A 19074-nucleotide genomic window follows, 5' to 3' on the forward strand; every position below is an offset into this window, starting at 1 on the left:
TTAAAACTCTTCCTTTGCTCAACCCTAACAAAGGGTGCTCAGAATTGTCTCCGATCACTAACCCTTCCCTGTACTATCCAAATATCAAAAAAGAAACACTATACGTTTCCAAAATGGCATCTCTCCAGGAAGACCTCCAGCTTCCTGTTGCTGGCCGCAGGTGCTCAGGTCAAGCGAGTTTCTTCTGCTTTCCGAACATAGTTAGGTATACAAAATAGCCACACACACACTGCTGCATCCTTTTTTTATTTGTTGATGCAACAAAAGCCTTATTGTTTAAAGAGGATAACACCTTCCAGGACCCCCAGGTAGTTTGGTAGGTTAGAATTTCAATCCTTGACTATTTGTGGGTGAGAAAAAATTGGGAGCCAGGCACTTTAGAACATTTAAGATAGTTTGTTAAAGTTTAATAAGCTCCAGGAGAGCAGTTAAGGGCACAGATTTCCAAACAGCAACAAAAATGCAACTCCAGGCTTGTAACCACAGTCAACACAGAGATAAGAGCCTTCAAGCCAAAACCAACAATCTGTTCTCTTCAAACTGAACACACCAGGAGCAGTACATTTAGAATGAGCAACTCAGACTCCTGTAATGTTCTCTTGCAGCAGCTTATACTGGCAGCTTTCCAGGACACTCTTCAGCAGAGAAGTTCCTCCTGAGGATGCTCCCTACAGGACACCATCTTCATTCTCCACTCCTCCTGGACATTCCCTCCAGCAAAACAGTGTATATACTTCCTGGTCCCTAAACACAGGTCCACTCCTACCTTCAACCTCCCAGACAGCAGGCCTGGAAGGCAAAAACCTCAAACACAGCCTCCCCTGTCAAGCCTTGAATGTTAAATAGATTCTGCCCAACCCAAGATGGCTGCCAGGGTCCAATGAGGCACCAGCATCCAATTGGATGGTTCCCCCAGTAACCCCGGAAATCATAAAGGAACACAGCCTCCTCTCTTAGAAATGTCCCAGGAGGCAAGGACCTTTCTTGAAGGTCATCATAAATATTTACAGTATCTCACAAAAGTTAGTTCACCCCTCACATTTTTGTAAATATTTTATTCTATCTTTTTGTGTGACAACACTGAAGAAATGACACTTTGCTACAATGTAAAGTAGTGAGTGTACAGCTTGTATACCAGTGTAAATTTGTTATACAACTCAAACACATATTAACTCAACACACAGCCATTAATGTCTAAACCACTGGCAACAAAAGTGAGTACACCCCCAAGTGAAAATGTCCAAATTGGACCCAAAGTGTCAATATTTTGTGTGGCCACCATTATTTTCCAGCACTGTCTTAACCTTTTGGGCATGGAGTTAACCAGAGCTTCACAGGTTGCTACTGGAGTCCTCTTCCACTCCTCCATGATGACATCACGGAGCTGGTGGATGTTAGAGACCTTGCGCTCCCTCAACTTCCGTTTGAGGATGCCCTACAGATGCTCAATAGGTCTGGGGACATGCTTGGCCAGTCCATCACCTTTACCCTCAGCTTCTTTAGCAAGGCAGTGGTCGTCTTGGAGGTGTGTTTGGGGTCGTTATCATGTTGTTATTCTGCCCTGAGGCCCAGTCTCCGAAGGGAGGGGATCATGCTCTGCTTCAGTATGTCATAGTACATGTTGGCATTCATGGTTCCCTCAATGAACTGTAGCTCCCCAGTGTTGGCAGCACTCATGCAGCCCCAGACCATGACACTCCCACCACCATGCTTGACTGTAGGCAAGACACACTTGTCTTTGTACTCCTCACCTGGTTACGGCCACACACGCTTGACATATCTGAACCAAATAAGTTTATCTTGGTCTCATCAGACCACAGGACATGGTTCCAGTAATCCATGTCCTTAGTCTGCTTGTCTTTAAACTGTTTGTGGGCTTTCTTGTACATCATCTTTAGAAGAGGCCTTCTTCTGGGACTACAGCTATGCAGACCAATTTGTGTGCAGTGTGCGAAGTATGGTCTTACAGGCTGACCCCCCACCCCTTCAACCTCTGCAGCAATGCTGGCAGCACTCATATGTCTATTTCCCAAAGACAACCTCTGGATATGACGCTGAGCACGTGCACTCAACTTCTTTGGTAGACCATGATGAGGCCTGTTCTGAGTGGAACCTGTCCTGTTAAACCGCTGTATGGTCTTGGCCACCGTGCTGCAGCTCAGTTTCAGGGTCTTGGCAATCTTATTATAGCCTAGGCCATCTTTATGTAGAGCAACAATTCTTTTTTTCAGATCCTCAGAAAGTTCTTTGCCATGAGGTGCCATGTTGGACTTCCAGTGACCAGTATGAGAGAATGAGAGCGATAACACCAAATGTAACACACCTGCTCCCCATTCACACCTGAGACGTTGTAATACTAAGGAGTCACATGACACTGCGGATTGAAAATGGCTAATTGGGCCCAATTTGGACTTTTTCACTTAGGGGTGTACTCACTTTTGTTGCCAGCGGTTTAGACATTAATGGCTGTGATGAGTTATTTTGAGGGGACAGCAAATTTACACTGTTATACAAGCTGTACACTCACTACTTTACATTGTAGCAAAGTGTCATTTCTTCAGTGTTGTCACATGAAAAGATATAATAAAATATTTACAGAAATGTGAAGGGTGTACTCACTTTTGTGAGATACTGTATATACTGTATCCTTCTCAAGCATGTGCGGAAGTGCAGCGTGGTGCGGCGGCTGTAAAGACTCAGATTCCAGTTGCAGAAACAGAGCTGTATTGAAGTTAAAGTTCAACGAAGCACAACTACCTGGTGGGAAGACAACCCAACTGGGTGCACTCACAGAATGTTGCAGTGAAAAGTATAATAGCAGGTCTTGGGTGCACCATCAGCATCTGTCTCGAGAGGCGGGATGCGGCCTGGCCGATCGTACCTGAAGGTTTCCAGGAAGGCGTGTCCCTCCTTTTTCCCTACTCACCTGGAACCTCCACCTGCCACTAATTACTTTCCCTGACAGACAGGTGACTTGTCCCTACACTACCCACACATGAAATGCTTGCCAAGCCTGGGAGCCAGGGTCTTCAGTAGACTCTGCCCGACCTAAGATGGTTTCCCAGAGTCACGTGGGGCACTAGCATACAATCTGATAGTTCCCCCAGTGACCCAGGAGTCCTTCCACTTTCCTTCCAGTGGGGGTGTAAATGGTTGGTCCTTACTGCTGTCCTGAATGTCATACACGTAATTATCCTCAAGTCCTATTCAGTGCAGTACTACCCTGAGTCCAGGCTGCTGTGGCAATGCCTCAGTCAGTTGGTCTAAGACCCGCAGGTGGGTTTAATGACGCTGGCTGTCAGGACTGGCGGAGAATTCTTGGATGTGTAATGGAGGAGCACCTGGTACAAAACTTTCTCACCTAAAAGACTTTTTTGAAACATTTAATGATTAAGAGCACCAAATACATCCAATGCGTTTTGGAGGAAAAAAAGTCTCCCGGCTCTTCAAGGCTTGAGCAGTGGATGTTAATAGAATAACCATGGAATGCACTAAGGGATCTGGGTTCAGGCTTAAAGTGGTTGTCAAGGCTCAAGGTTGCATTCTATGCATGAAGGTAAAAAAAACTTCTGTGTGCTACTCTCCCCAACCCCCCTCTTTATACTCACCCAAGCCTCCTCTCCATCCAGCGATGGATACAAGAGCCTCGGCTGTCCTGGGTATCTTTTTCCTCATTGGCTGAGACACAGAAGCAGAAACCATTGACTCCCACTGCTGTCAATCACAGCCAGTAGGCCCAGTGGCATTGTCAGGTGGGTGCAGGGGTGTGGGCCGCACCCGGGTGACACCCGCCAGAGGGGTGACACCCGTAGGTAGCGGCACGCACTGCTAACACTGCCCGCTGCCCTGATCTGCGCCTCAGGTCTTGCTCTGTGTCCCTCAGCGCAGCGAGCTGAAGCCGCCTCCCCCTCCTCTCTGTTTACATCCACACAAGAGGAGGTGGAGCCCGAGGGACACACACGGCTGTGTGTATCTGTCCGCGCTGTTCTGAGGTCTGTAAACTTTATGTATATGTGCAGGGAGTGTCTATACTAATGGGGGTTTGCACTGAGGGGGGATTCTATACTAATAGAGTTGTCACTGAGGGGGGATTTTATACTGATGGGGCTCTGCACTGAGGTGGGGATTCTATACTAATGGGGGGTCTGCACTGAGGGGGGTTCTATACTAATGGGGGGTCTGCACTGAGGGGGGATTTTATACTTCTGGGGGAGTCTGCACTGAGGGGGGATTCTATACTAATGGGGGGTCCGCACTGAGGAGGGATTCTATACTAATGGGGGTTGGCACTGAGGGGGGATTTTATACTGATGGGGGTCTGCACTGAGGGGGTATTCTATACTAATGGGGGGTCTGCACTGAGGGGGGTTCTATACTAATGGGAGTTGGCACTGAGGGGGGGGATTTTATACTGATGGGGGTCTGCATTGAGGGGGGATTATATACTGATGGGGGAGTCTGCACTGAAGAGGGATTCTATACTAATGGGGGGGTCTGCACTGAAGGGGGATTCCATACTGATGGGGGTCAGCACTGAGGGGGGTGTATGTACTGATGGGGGGTCTGCACTGAGGTGGGAGGTTGATACTGATGGAGGGGGTTCTGCAGACTCTGCACTGAGGGAGGGTGTCTGTACTGATGGGGGGGTCTGCAATAAGGGAGGGGAGTCCGTACTGAGAGAGGGGGTCAGTACTTAGTGGGGGGTCTATACTAAGGAAAGGGGGTCTGCACTGAGCGGGGGTCTGTACTGAGGGAGGGGAGTCTGTACTTAGTGGGGGTCTATATTGATGGAAGGGGGTCTGTACTGAGGGAGGGGGGCTATATTGATGGAGTAGGGTCTGTAGTTAGTGGAGGGGGGGTCTGTACTGAGGTAGTTGGTGGAGGAGGGGGTGACACCAATTTATTCAGCACCGGGTGACACCAACCCTAGTGACGCCACTGAGTAGGCCAATGAGGGGAGAGCAGGGATGGGGCTGAGCCGCGGCTCTATGTGTCTTATGGATGCATAGAGCGTGGCTTAGAAGCGAGCCTGCACCAGTTCCCCCATAGTAAGCAGTGTGCTATGGTCCAGGAGAGGAGCCAAGAGCGCCGGGGGTGAAGCCAAGAAGAAGAGGGTCAGGGCTGCTCTGTGTAAAACCATTAGACAGAGCAGGGAGGTATAACATGTTTTTCATTTTTTGAAAAAAAAAAACCAAACAAACCTTTAGGCTCCATTCACACTTGCGCAACTTGAAAATCACGCTTTTTCTATTGCGACTCCGTGCGACTTGATGGGTCTTTGATGCAACTTTGATGTGACTTTGAATGAGTGAGGTTTCTTTATTTTCTAAGGAATTTCAAATTTTCAGAACAATTGGAATGTGAATTGGTCGAAAATTGATCGACCGATTAGAATTCCGTGTGAGGAATAGCTGGTTGTTAAGTAATGGCCCGGGAAGCCGGCCGCCGCATCCTTAACAACCGATGACTCTTCCGCTGTCAGCGGGTTTCTCCACTGACAGCTGAATGGGAAAAAAAAAGAATGCTGGCAATAAAAAAATTAAAAAAAAAACAAAAAACGTTGTGGGGTCCCCCCCAATGCATACCAGGCCCCTATCCGAACATGCAGCCCGGCAGGTCAGGAAAGGGGGGGTCACCTCCTGAATTATACCAGGCCACATGCCCACAACATGGGGGGGTACAAAATAGAAAACGTGGTGGGGTCTCCCCCAAGATCCATACCAGACCCTTATACGAGCATGCAGTCTGGCAGGTCAGGAAAGGGGGGGTCACCTCCTGAACCATACCAGGCCACATGCCCTCAACATGGGGGAGTGCTTTGGCCGGGTGGGGGGGGGGGGCTCTGCCCCCATGTTGATTTGGACAAGGGCCTCTTCACCACAAACTGGGTGGTGGTTCTGGAGGTCTGCTGGCGGGGGGCTTATTGAGACCTGGAATCCCCCAGATCCTGCCCCCCCCCATGTGAATGAGTACTTCTACCCAATCACCAAAAAAGTGAGTAAAGACAGTTTTTGACATTTCCTTTATTAAAAAAATAAATTCAAAAAACCCTGATGTAGATCCATCGTCAATCACGACACCTGCCACACTGCCGGACCCCCCAATTTTTTAAAAAAAAAGAGACCTCTGGCCCCAACTAAGGCTCCTGCTGTCTGCCTGCTCCTCTGTGTGACAGCTCTTAAATATCTAAATGGCCAGGCCGCCCGGTGACATCACCGGGTGGCACCACCCCCTTGTGACATCATCGACCGAGGGCATGCTGAGTCCATGATGTCACAAGGGGGGGCATCGTCACTAGGTGGCCCCGCCCCTTAGGTATTTAAGAGCTGTCACATGGTGGAGCAGGCAGATGGTGGGAGCGTTCCTCAGGGGCCGGAAGTTTTTTTCTTTCCTTTTTTCGGGTTGGAGGTGCGGCAGACGGCATAATTGACAATGGATCTACATGGGGGGGCATTGTTTTTTTTATTTTTTAATAAAAGAGTAAACTGGTGTACTATTTTTACACACTTTTTTTTTTTTGGTGAACCCCATACTCATTCACATAGGGGTAGGCGGGATCTGAGGGCCCTTTTCGTTAAAGGGGGCTTTCAGATTCCGATAAGTCCCCCGCTTGCAGACCCCCCAAAACCACCGCCCAGGGTTATGGGGAAGAGGCCCTTGTCCCCATCAGCCCATCAACATGGGCAGAACCCCCCTGCCCCAAAGCACCCCCCCATGTTGAGGGCATGTGGCCTGGTATGGTTCAGGAGGTGGGGGTGTACTCACTCCTCCCCTCCCTTTCCTGAATTGCCGGGCTGCCTGCTCGGATAAGGGTCTGGTATTGATTTTGGGGGGGGGCTCATGCCATTTTTTTTTTTTATCTTGGCGTGGGGTACCCCTTAAAATCCATAACAGGCCTGGTGTGCAGGGGGGAGAACCCCACATTGTTTTTTTTATTTTTCTTATTGCCGGCATTCTTTTTTTTTTACGTTCCACTGTCAGTGGGGGAAGAACGCTGACAGCTGATGAGTCATCGTTTGTTAGGGACGCGGCAGCCGGATTCCCTGGGCGCTCCTTAACAGCCAGCTATTCGTCACATTAAATTTGAATGAGTCGATCAATTTTTGACCTATTTGGATTCCAATCATTCTGAAAATTTGGAATTCAGTAGAAAATAAAGAAACCTAACAACCGCGCTCATCCAAAGTCACATCAAAATCGCAATAAAGTCGCATCAAAGTCCCATCAAGTGGCTGGAAGGTGTTAATGTTATTTTTTTAGCTGACGTTTTGCTTGAAAGGTGCAATTATATTATAAAAGCTTTATATTATTTCCGTATTGTAGTTTCACTGGGACATTGTCACCGACAGTGGGCCATAGACGCCTATCTGAACTTTGGATCCGTTCCTTCAAGTTCCTTGTGTGTTAACTCAAGTTTTCTAGACACACCTGTGGCCCAGGACGGCAGCCCGACCGCGTTTCATTGATTCAGCTGCTGGGACTCCCAACTCCCTGCCAAACGCTGGATGTGGTTTTCGCTGTTCAAAAGTCCTCGAATGGGGAAACGGAGTAACCGCGTGGAACTAACCAGCTGCCTAGTGATGAACGTGACTAATTCCGCTGTAACCCGGGAACTCCGAATGACTAAGGCACATCTGCACCCTGCCGATTCGTCTGCGGCCCAAGGAACGGGTGTTCATGGAAAACGGCTCCTTACAATTTGAAATAGTCATTTCAGCTGTGCGTTTGGAAAAGGGAAATAATATATATATATATTTTTTATTTCAGGGATAAATCAGTCCTTATATAAGCAGTTTGCCTGAAGGAAAGCAGGACTGTAGCCATTGCTTACCGGACACTTAACCCCTTCAATCCCGGGCACTTGACCTCCTTCCTGCCCAGGCCAATTTTCAGCTTTCAGCGGTGTCACACTTTGAATGACAATTGCGCGGTCATGCTGCACTGTAACCATGTGAAATTTTTATCATTGTTTTCACACAAATAGAGCTTTCTTTTGGTGGTAAACAAACAAAAAAAGACCCAAAATTTTGAAAAAAATAAATAAAAATTTTTCCATAGATTGTTATAAAATTACAGGTAATTTTTCTCCTTCATTGATATGTGCTGATTAGACATTCGCACTGCCGAAAAATTTGTCCATTTTCGTTTCATTCATTTTTTTTTTGTTTTTTTTTTTCCGGGTCATTTGTTATGATCGCAATTAATAGATTTGAAAATTCGTAAAATCGTAAATTCGTAAATTCACAAATTCCTAAATTCAAAAATCTGAAAAAAAGAAAGAAAATCTGAAAATTCGAAAGAATAACTAACTAACTAATAATAACTAACTATTAAATTATATGTATTGGAATTTCCTCTCAAATTTGGCTGTTAGTCAACATAGCGAATACAAATTAATCCGAAGTTACGAATCATCTAAAATGACGAATGCCGCACCTAAACAAATTGAACAGAATGAATTAACAATAATAATAATAAAAAAGTTTGTGTTATTACTATTATTGTTATTTATTATTATTAATGCGTTACGTTCCATTTGTTTAGATACGGAATTTGTTATTTCGGATAATTGTTACTTTGGATAAACTCGTATTCGTTACATTCACTAACAGCCAAATCTAAAAGGAAATTCCAATACCTATAAATTTAATCGTTAGTAATACTTTAGTTATTAATAGTTATTATTTCAGATTTTAGAATTTTCAGGTTTTCGAATTTTCGGAGTTCGTTCTTATTTTCGGATTTCCGTTCTTTTGAATTTTCGTCCTCATTTTTGGATTTTGGAATTTTCGGATTTTCGAATTTCTGAATTTCCGAAATTTTGAATTTCTAGATTTTTTAATTTTCTCATTTACGGATTTTTGAATTTTCGAATATTCGAATTTAGGATTTTCCGAATTTATGAATTTTTTCGAATTTACGAATATTCGAAATTATGAATATTCCAAAAAATTTGTTAAATGGGTTTTCATTAATTCGGATATTTCGGAATGAACTAATTTTGTTGAAATTCGTTAAAAAAACAATTGGGAACAAAACGAATTGCACATGTCTAATGTATGAGATCTTAGTGAATTGAGCCTATAGAGTGCTGAAAAAAGTACCAACTCCCATTGAACTAAATGACGTCTGGAAAATGTAAAGTTTATTCTTTAACCACCTAAACAGCCGGGACATAGCCGAATGACGGCTACAGCGCGGCTCGATAACTCTGGGAGGGCGTACAATGACGTCCTCCCAGAAACGCGCTCCCGCGTGCCCCCTGGGGCACGCACACACGGGAGTATCTGTGACCTCTGGATCATGGATAACGGTAAATGGCCACTAATAGCAGCCGTTTACCACATGATCGCTCCGTCACATGACGGAGTGATCACTTGTAAACAAACCAGTGTCTTGTCTGGTTCCTCTCTCCCCTCTCTGTACCGACTGGTACAGTGCGAGGGGAGAGGGGAGAGATCGGGTGCAGCAGCGCTGGGGGCTGAATAGTGCCTACAGCGCTGATCTGTGCCCATTGCAGCCTCATCCATCCATCCTTGCTCAGCCATCCCTCTGTCATACTCATACATCCATGCTCAGCCATCCACACTCAGCAATACTCATCCATCCATCCATGCTCAGCCATCCACACTCAGCAATACTCATCCATCCATCCATGTTCAGCCATCCACACTCAGCAATACTCATCCATCCATCCATGTTCAGCCATCCCATCCACCCCCAGCTATACTCAGCCATACCCAGCCATATCCAGCCATACCCAGCCATACTCAGCTGTACCCAGCTGTACTCAGCCATACCCAGCCATACTCAGCCATACTCAGCCATACCCAGCCATACCCAGCCATACTCAGCCGTACCCAGCCATACTCAGCCGTACTCAGTGATACCCAGCAATACCCAGCCATACTCAGCCATACGCAGCCATACTCAGCCATACCCAGCCATACTCAGCCATACCCAGCTGTACTCAGCCATACCCAGCCATACTCAGCCATACCCAGCTGTACTCAGCCATACCCAGCCATACTCAGCCATACCCAGCTGTACTCAGCCCTCAGCCGTACCCAGCAATACCCAGCCATACTCAGCCATACCCAGCCATACTCAGCAATACCCAGCCATACCCAGCCATACTCAGCAATACCCAGCCACACTCAGAAATACCCAGCCATACTCAGCAATACCCAGCCATACTCAGCCATACCCAGCCATACTCAGCCATACCCAGCCATACTCAGCAACCCAGCCATTCTCAGCCATACCCAGCCATACTCAGCAACCCAGCCACACTCAGCCATACCCAGCCATTCCCAGCCATACTCAGCCATACCCAGCTGTACTCAGCCATACTCAGCCATACCCAGCCATACTTAGCCATACCCAGCTGTACTCAGCCCTCAGCCGTACCCAGCAATACCCAGCCATACTCAGCAATACCCAGCCATACCCAGCCATACTCAGCTGTACCCAGCTGTACTCAGCCATACCCAGCCATACTCAGCCATACTCAGCCATACCCAGCCATACCCAGCCATACTCAGCCGTACCCAGCCATACTCAGCCGTACTCAGTGATACCCAGCAATACCCAGCCATACTCAGCCATACCCAGCCATACTCAGCCATACCCAGCCATACCCAGCCATACTCAGCCATACCCAGCCATACTCAGCCATACCCAGCTGTACTCAGCCATACCCAGCCATACTCAGCCATACCCAGCTGTACTCAGCCCTCAGCCGTACCCAGCAATACCCAGCCATACTCAGCCATACCCAGCCATACTCAGCAATACCCAGCCATACCCAGCCATACTCAGCAATACCCAGCCACACTCAGAAATACCCAGCCATACTCAGCAATACCCAGCCATACTCAGCTATACCCAGCCATACTCAGCCATACCCAGCCATACTCAGCAACCCAGCCGTTCTCAGCCATACCCAGCCATACTCAGCAACCCAGCCACACTCAGCCATACCCAGCCATACCCAGCCATACTCAGCCATACCCAGCTGTACTCAGCCATACTCAGCCATACCCAGCCATACTTAGCCATACCCAGCTGTACTCAGCCCTCAGCCGTACCCAGTAATACCCAGCCATACTCAGCCACACCCAGCCATACTCAGCAATACCCAGCCATACCCAGCCAGTATGAGATCTTAGTGAATTGAGCCTATAGAGTGCTGAAAAAAGTACCAACTCCCATTGAACTAAATGACGTCTGGAAAATGTAAAGTTTATTCTTTAACCACCTAAACAGCCGGGACATAGCCGAATGACGGCTACAGCGCGGCTCGATAGCTCTGGGAGGGCGTACAATGACGTCCTCCCAGAAACGCGCTCCCGCGTGCCCCCTGGGGCACGCACACACGGGAGTATCTGTGACCTCTGGATCATGGATAACGGTAAATGGCCACTAATAGCAGCCGTTTACCACATGATCGCTCCGTCACATGACGGAGTGATCACTTGTAAACAAACCAGTGTCTTGTCTGGTTCCTCTCTCCCCTCTCTGTACCGACTGGTACAGTGCGAGGGGAGAGGGGAGAGATCGGGTGCAGCAGCGCTGGGGGCTGAATAGTGCCTACAGCGCTGATCTGTGCCCATTGCAGCCTCATCCATCCATCCTTGCTCAGCCATCCCTCTGTCATACTCATCCATCCATGCTCAGCCATCCACACTCAGCAATACTCATCCATCCATCCATGTTCAGCCATCCACACTCAGCAATACTCATCCATCCATCCATGTTCAGCCATCCCATCCACCCCCAGCTATACTCAGCCATACCCAGCCATATCCAGCCATACCCAGCCATACTCAGCTGTACCCAGCTGTACTCAGCCATACCCAGCCATACTCAGCCATACTCAGCCATACCCAGCCATACCCAGCCATACTCAGCCGTACCCAGCCATACTCAGCCGTACTCAGTGATACCCAGCAATACCCAGCCATACTCAGCCATACGCAGCCATACTCAGCCATACCCAGCCATACTCAGCCATACCCAGCTGTACTCAGCCATACCCAGCCATACTCAGCCATACCCAGCTGTACTCAGCCATACCCAGCCATACTCAGCCATACCCAGCTGTACTCAGCCCTCAGCCGTACCCAGCAATACCCAGCCATACTCAGCCATACCCAGCCATACTCAGCAATACCCAGCCATACTCAGCAATACCCAGCCACACTCAGAAATACCCAGCCATACTCAGCAATACCCAGCCATACTCAGCCATACCCAGCCATACTCAGCCATACCCAGCCATACTCAGCAACCCAGCCATTCTCAGCCATACCCAGCCATACTCAGCAACCCAGCCACACTCAGCCATACCCAGCCATTCCCAGCCATACTCAGCCATACCCAGCTGTACTCAGCCATACTCAGCCATACCCAGCCATACTTAGCCATACCCAGCTGTACTCAGCCCTCAGCCATACCCAGCAATACCCAGCCATACTCAGCCATACCCAGCCATACTCAGCAATACCCAGCCATACCCAGCCATACTCAGCTGTACCCAGCTGTACTCAGCCATACCCAGCCATACTCAGCCATACTCAGCCATACCCAGCCATACCCAGCCATACTCAGCCGTACCCAGCCATACTCAGCCGTACTCAGTGATACCCAGCAATACCCAGCCATACTCAGCCATACCCAGCCATACTCAGCCATACCCAGCCATACCCAGCCATACTCAGCCATACCCAGCCATACTCAGCCATATCCAGCTGTACTCAGCCATACCCAGCCATACTCAGCCATACCCAGCTGTACTCAGCCCTCAGCCGTACCCAGCAATACCCAGCCATACTCAGCCATACCCAGCCATACTCAGCAATACCCAGCCATACCCAGCCATACTCAGCAATACCCAGCCACACTCAGAAATACCCAGCCATACTCAGCAATACCCAGCCATACTCAGCTATACCCAGCCATACTCAGCCATACCCAGCCATACTCAGCAACCCAGCCGTTCTCAGCCATACCCAGCCATACTCAGCAACCCAGCCACACTCAGCCATACCCAGCCATACCCAGCCATACTCAGCCATACCCAGCTGTACTCAGCCATACTCAGCCATACCCAGCCATACTTAGCCATACCCAGCTGTACTCAGCCCTCAGCCGTACCCAGTAATACCCAGCCATACTCAGCCACACCCAGCCATACTCAGCAATACCCAGCCATACCCAGCCATACTCAGCAATACCCAGCCATACTCAGCCATACCCAGCCATACTCTGCAATACCCAGCCACACTCAGAAATACCCAGCCATACTCAGCCATACCCAGCCATACTCTGCCATACCCAGCCATACTCAGCCATACCCAGCCATACTCAGCAATAACCAGCCATACTCAGCAATACCCAGCCATACTCAGCCATACCCAGCCATACTCAGCCATACCCAGCCATACTCAGTAACCCAGCCATTCTCAGCCATACCCAGCCACACTCAGCCATACCCAGCCATTCTCAGCCATACCCAGCCATACTCAGCCATACCCAGCCATTCTCAGCCATACCCAGCCATACTCAGCCATACACAGCCATTCTCAGCCATACTGGAGAATACGGATCAAAACAGTCAAAACACAACAATCCAGCGCTCTGTGGGATGGAGAAGCGGGCAGTCCCACAGCAGATGAAAGATGAGAGATATATAAATTTTTCTTTATATATATATTTTTGTTATTCCTACAAGTTTATAAATCTGCACACTCCTCGCACACACAGGCATTGATTTAGATGTGCCTTGTTGGGGATTGTCTCTTTATTAATGAATTATGTATACTTTAATATAATATTGTATTTTCTTCACATCATTATTATTTTTATTTAGTTTTAATTTTTGAGTTCCAATTCTTATTTGTGTTCAGTTTTATCTATTTAAATAGATTTTTATTGTATGGCATGTAGTAATAGGACTAATTATGTTTATATTGTGTTTATTTGATTGTATATGCACTGAGAAATGAGGGGTTAATAATAGTGATCTGAATTACTCTGCCCCTTTGCTCGTATAACTTTAGACTATTTAAATCTCCTGGTTGCCTATTTCCTTGACTGTGACAAAGCGCATGCGCGCGAAATGCGTCGTCAAGGCAACCTAGTACTGCTTGCGAGTCACCACGTCCCATCCACTCACTATCACATCTATGACAATCTATGACTGGCAGCTGCCCCCCCCTGCTGTAAGAGAACTGACCCGATCTGGACACTATCGGCTCCTCGTTGCTTAGTGGATTCTTGGTGACATCGTAAGCTCCTTCTTTCCATTTCCCTTGTTTTAACACAGGACTGGTTTTTATTATCACAACGATTGAATAAATGTATTTATTATCTTTCATCTGCTGTGGGACTGCCTGCTTCTCCAACCCATTGAGCGCTGGATTGTTGTGTTTTGACACATTTATGGCTCAACCATGCTCAGCCATCCCCATCCAGGGCTCATCCATCCCCATTCATACTCACCCATGCCACATCCATTCTCATCCATGCCACTACAGTGCCTCAGAAAAGTGTAATTGGTAGTCAAATTAGATTTGAGAAATTTATGCCCCTAGAACACCTGATGGTGCTCCCTGCATGTTGGGCCTCTGTATGTGGCCAGGCTGTAGAAAAGTCTCCCACATGTGGTATCACCATACTCAAGAGGAGTAGGAGAATCTATTTTGGGGTGTAATTTTTGGTATGTACATGCTATGTGTTAGAAATATTGTATAAATGGACAACTTGCGTTTTCATTTTCTTTCCGCATTTTCCAAAAACTTGTAGAAAAAAGTGACATTTTCAAAAGACTCATTATGCCTCATAGATTTTACGTCCGGGTGTTTTATTTCCAAAATGGGGTCATTTTTGGGCCGTTTCCATTGTCCTGTTGCTCCAGGGCCTTCAAAATTGCAAGAGGTAGTCAGGAAATTATATGTGTAATTTATGCTCTAAGAACACCTGAAGGTGCTCCCTGCATGTTGGTCCTCTGCATGTGGCCAGGCTGTGTAAAAGTCATATCGCCATACTCAGGAGGAGTAGAATGTATTTTGGGGTGTAATTTGTGGTATGCATATGCTGTGTGTGAGAAATAACCCGCTAATATGACAATTTTGCAGAAAATAAAACAAGAAAAAAAAATCTGTGGGAAAAAATTACAACTTCAAAAAACTCTCCATGCCTCTTACTAAATACATTGGAATGTCTACTTTCCAAAAAGGCATCATTTGGGGGGTATTTGTACTTTTCTGGCATGTTAGGGTCGTCCGTTAGTACTTTTATGCCCCGTACACACGATAGGATTTTCCGACGGAAAATGTGTGATGGGACCTTGTTGTCAGAAATTCCGACCGTGTGTAGGCTCCATCACACATTTTCCATCGGAAAATAGCTTGTGGACTCTATAACTTTCACAAAGACTAAATAATATACACCGATTTGGGTTATTTTTACCAAAGATATGTAGCAGTATAAATTTTGGCCAAAATTTATGAAGAAAAATGACTCATTTGCAAAATTTTATAACAGAAACAAAGAAAAATGCATTTTTTTTACAGAATTTTCAGTCTTTTTTCTTTTATAGCAGAAAAAAAAGCCCCTACTTTATGTTAAAAAAAAAAAAAAACAACCCCAACAGTGATTAAATACCACCAAAAGAAAGCTCTATTTGTGTGAAAAAAAAGGACAAACATCTCATATAGGTACAGTGTTTCATGACTGAGTAATTGTCATTCAAAATGTGAGAGCACCGAAAGCTGAAAATTGGTCTGGTTAGGAAGGGGGTTTAAGTGCCGGTGGTCAAGTGGTTAAGGGTCCCTCTTGTACACTTTGGGTAGTAATTTAAAAAGTCACTCAATGTGAGTTGACAAAGTTCACAAACTTCAGTAATGTATCAAAGTGGGCTCAGAAAAAAAGTGCTGCATAGGTTCCCCTGACTTTCAAACTAACATTTAGCTGGTTTTAATTAAAATAATTCAACGTTTCTGATACAAAATCCATCATTCACCTATATGCGCAAGCAGCTTCCAATAAAAGACAAATGAGCGCTAACAGCAATTGCATTTAAAATCTGTCTATCAGCAACGCTATTGAATGACCCAGTGAAAGCGAGTTCACGGCAACAGAAAATTATTAATTGATGTGATGACAATTAGTTGAGAAGCAAATTAACAGCTGCGGATTCCATTTATTGTTTGGGGCTTCGGCAGTTTCATTTACATGTTTCAGCTCCGCGGACTGATGAAATGTTTCCGCGAAACGGATTGAAGGGGATCATAAAGTGACAGCGGCACTTCTGAACAATAAACCTAATCTGCATTGGATTGTACAACCCCACATAGTAGCCTTCCCAACACCTCCCACACAGTAATATTCTGATTATTAATAATGTAAAGGAAACATGAAAATGATGGCCGCAATCCTCTTGCATACTTAGGAGTTGTGCACTCCTCTCCAGGTACCGGCATTTTTGTGGTGCCGGCTGAACACCGGGCATTGTTTTTTTCTATGTTGCACCATACTGTATGTTGTATCATAGGAACTGCACACCACTTCTTCTTGTTTGACAGTACCAGTTCAGAGCCAAGGGAAGGCTTAAAGGGATGCAGAGTGCACGGGTTCAGTAGTAAGTGACATAGAATTCAGAAGTCAGGAGTAAGTGATGCTTGTTCAGAAGTCAGGAGTAAGTGACGCGAGTTCAGAAGTCAGGAGTAAGTGATGTGAGTTCAGGGGTCAGGAGTAAGTGATGAGAGTTTAGAGGTCAGGAGTAAGTGATGTAAGTTCAGGGGTCAGGAGTAAGTGACGCGAGTTCAGGGGTCAGGAGTAAGTGACATGAGTTCAGGGGTCTGGAGTAAGTGAAGTGAGTTCAGGGGTCAGGAGTAAGTGACGCGAGTTCAGGGGTCAGGAGTAAGTGACATGAGTTCAGGGGTCTGGAGTAAGTGAAGTGAGTTCAGGGGTCAGGAGTAAGTGATGAGAGTTCAGGGGTCTGGAGTAAGTGATGTAAGTTCAGGGGTCAGGAGTAAGTGAAGTGAGTTCAGGGGTCAGGAGTAAGAGATGTGAGTTCAGGGGTCAGGAGTAAGTGATGAGAGTTCAGGGGTCAGGAGTAAGAGATGTGAGTTCAGGGGTCAGGAGTAAGTGATGAGAGTTCAGGGGTCAGGAGTAAGGGATGTGAGTTCAGGGGTCAGGGGTAAGTGATGTGAGTTCAGGGGTCAGGAGTAAGTGATGCGAGTTCAGGGGTCAGGAGTAAGTGACGCAAGTTCAGGGGTCAGGAGTAAGTGATGCGAGTCCAGGGGTCAGGAGTAAGTGACGCAAGTTCAGGGGTCAGGAGTAAGTGACGCAAGTTCAGGGGTCAGGAGTAAGTGATGCGAGTTAAGGGGTCAGGAGTAAGTGCTACAGAGTTCAGTAGTAAGTGATGCAGTTTTCAGGGGCCAGGAGTAAGTGATGCAAGTTCAGGGGTCAGGAGTAAGTGATGCGAGTCCAGGGGTCAGGAGTAAGTGACGCAAGTTCAGGGGTCAGGAGTAAGTGATGCAAGTTCAGGGGTCAAGAGTAAGTGATGCGAGTTCAGGGGTCAAGATTAAGTGACGCAAGTTCAGGGGTCAGGAGTAAGTGACGCAAGTTCAGGGGTCAAGATTAAGTGACGCAAGTTCAGGGGTCAGGAGTAAGTGACGCAAGTTCAGGGGTGAGGAGTAAGTGATGCGAGTCCAGGGGTCAGGAGTAAGTGACGCAAGTTCAGGGGTCAGGAGTAAGTGACGCAAGTTCAGGGGTCAAGAGTAAATGATGCGAGTTCAGGGGTTAAGATTAAGTGACGCAAGTTCAGGGGGCAGGAGTAAGTGACACGAGTTCAGGGGTCAAGAGTAAGTGATGCAAGTTCAAGGGTCAAGAGTAAGTGATGCGAGTTCAGGGGTCAAGATTAAGTGACGTGAGTTCAGGGGTCAGGAGTAAGTGACACAAGTTCAGGGGTCAAGAGTAAGTGACGCGAGTTCAGGGGTCAAGAGTAAGTGACGCCAGTTCAGGGGTCAGGAGTAAGTGACACGAGTTCACGGATCAGGAGTAAGTGATGCAGAGTTCAGTAGTAAGTAGTAAGTGATGCAGAGTTCAGGGGTCAGTAGTAAGTGACAAACAGGTCAGGAGTAAGTGATGCAGAGTTCAGGGGTCAGGTGTGTAAGTGATGCAAAGTTGAGGGGTCAGGTGTGACGCAAATTCAGGGGTCAAGAGTTAGTGATGCGAGTTCAGGGGTTAGGAGTAGGTGATACAGAGTTCAGTAGTAAGTAGTAGGTGATGCAGTGTTCAGGGGTCAGTAGTAAGTGACAAATAGGTCAGGAGTAAGAGATGCAGAGTTCAGGGGTCAGGAGTAAGTGATGTAAAGTTCAGTGGTCAGAAGTACAGTAAGTAAGGCAGAATCAAGGGGTCAGTAGTAGGTGACGCAAGTTCAGGGGTCAGGAGTGAGTGACGCAAGTTCAGGGGTCAGGAGTAAGTGACGCAAGTTCAGGGGTCAGGAGTAAGTGATGCAAGTTCAGGGGTCAGGAGTAAGTGATGCAAAGTTCAGGGTCAGGAGTGTGACACGAGTTCAGAGGTCAGGACTCAGAGTAAGTGATGCAAAGTTCAGCAGTCAGTAGTAGGTGACACAGAGGTCAGGAGTAAGCAGCACAGAAGGTTAATGGGTCAGGAGTAAGTGATGCAGAGTTCATTGATCAGGAACAGTGGCGGCTGGTCCATAAGGGGCGCAGGGGCGCTGCCCCCCTAATCTCCATGCGCTAGCCCCTAATCTCCATGCGGGGCGCCGGACGCATAGATTTCTGCAGATTTTTTTTTTGAAGCACATAAATAGAGTCTGAGGCTCTAATTGGTTTCAAAAAGGGTAGGCTCAGGGTGCAGAGCACTGTGCCCGGAGCCCACCCACTTGTGACATTCGCGAATCAACATTCGCTATTGTCTTCCTGCTCCTCTTCCCGGCCAATCAGCACAGGAAGCAGGTCCTAAGATCAGATTTGCCAGGAGGAGAAGCAACCAGATTGACCGGGAGGAGAAGCCAGGAAAGCCGGAGAAGCTGCCCAG

The sequence above is a fragment of the Aquarana catesbeiana genome, linkage group LG05 (assembly GCF_042186555.1).
Source record: "Aquarana catesbeiana isolate 2022-GZ linkage group LG05, ASM4218655v1, whole genome shotgun sequence".
Classification (NCBI taxonomy): domain Eukaryota; kingdom Metazoa; phylum Chordata; class Amphibia; order Anura; family Ranidae; genus Aquarana; species Aquarana catesbeiana.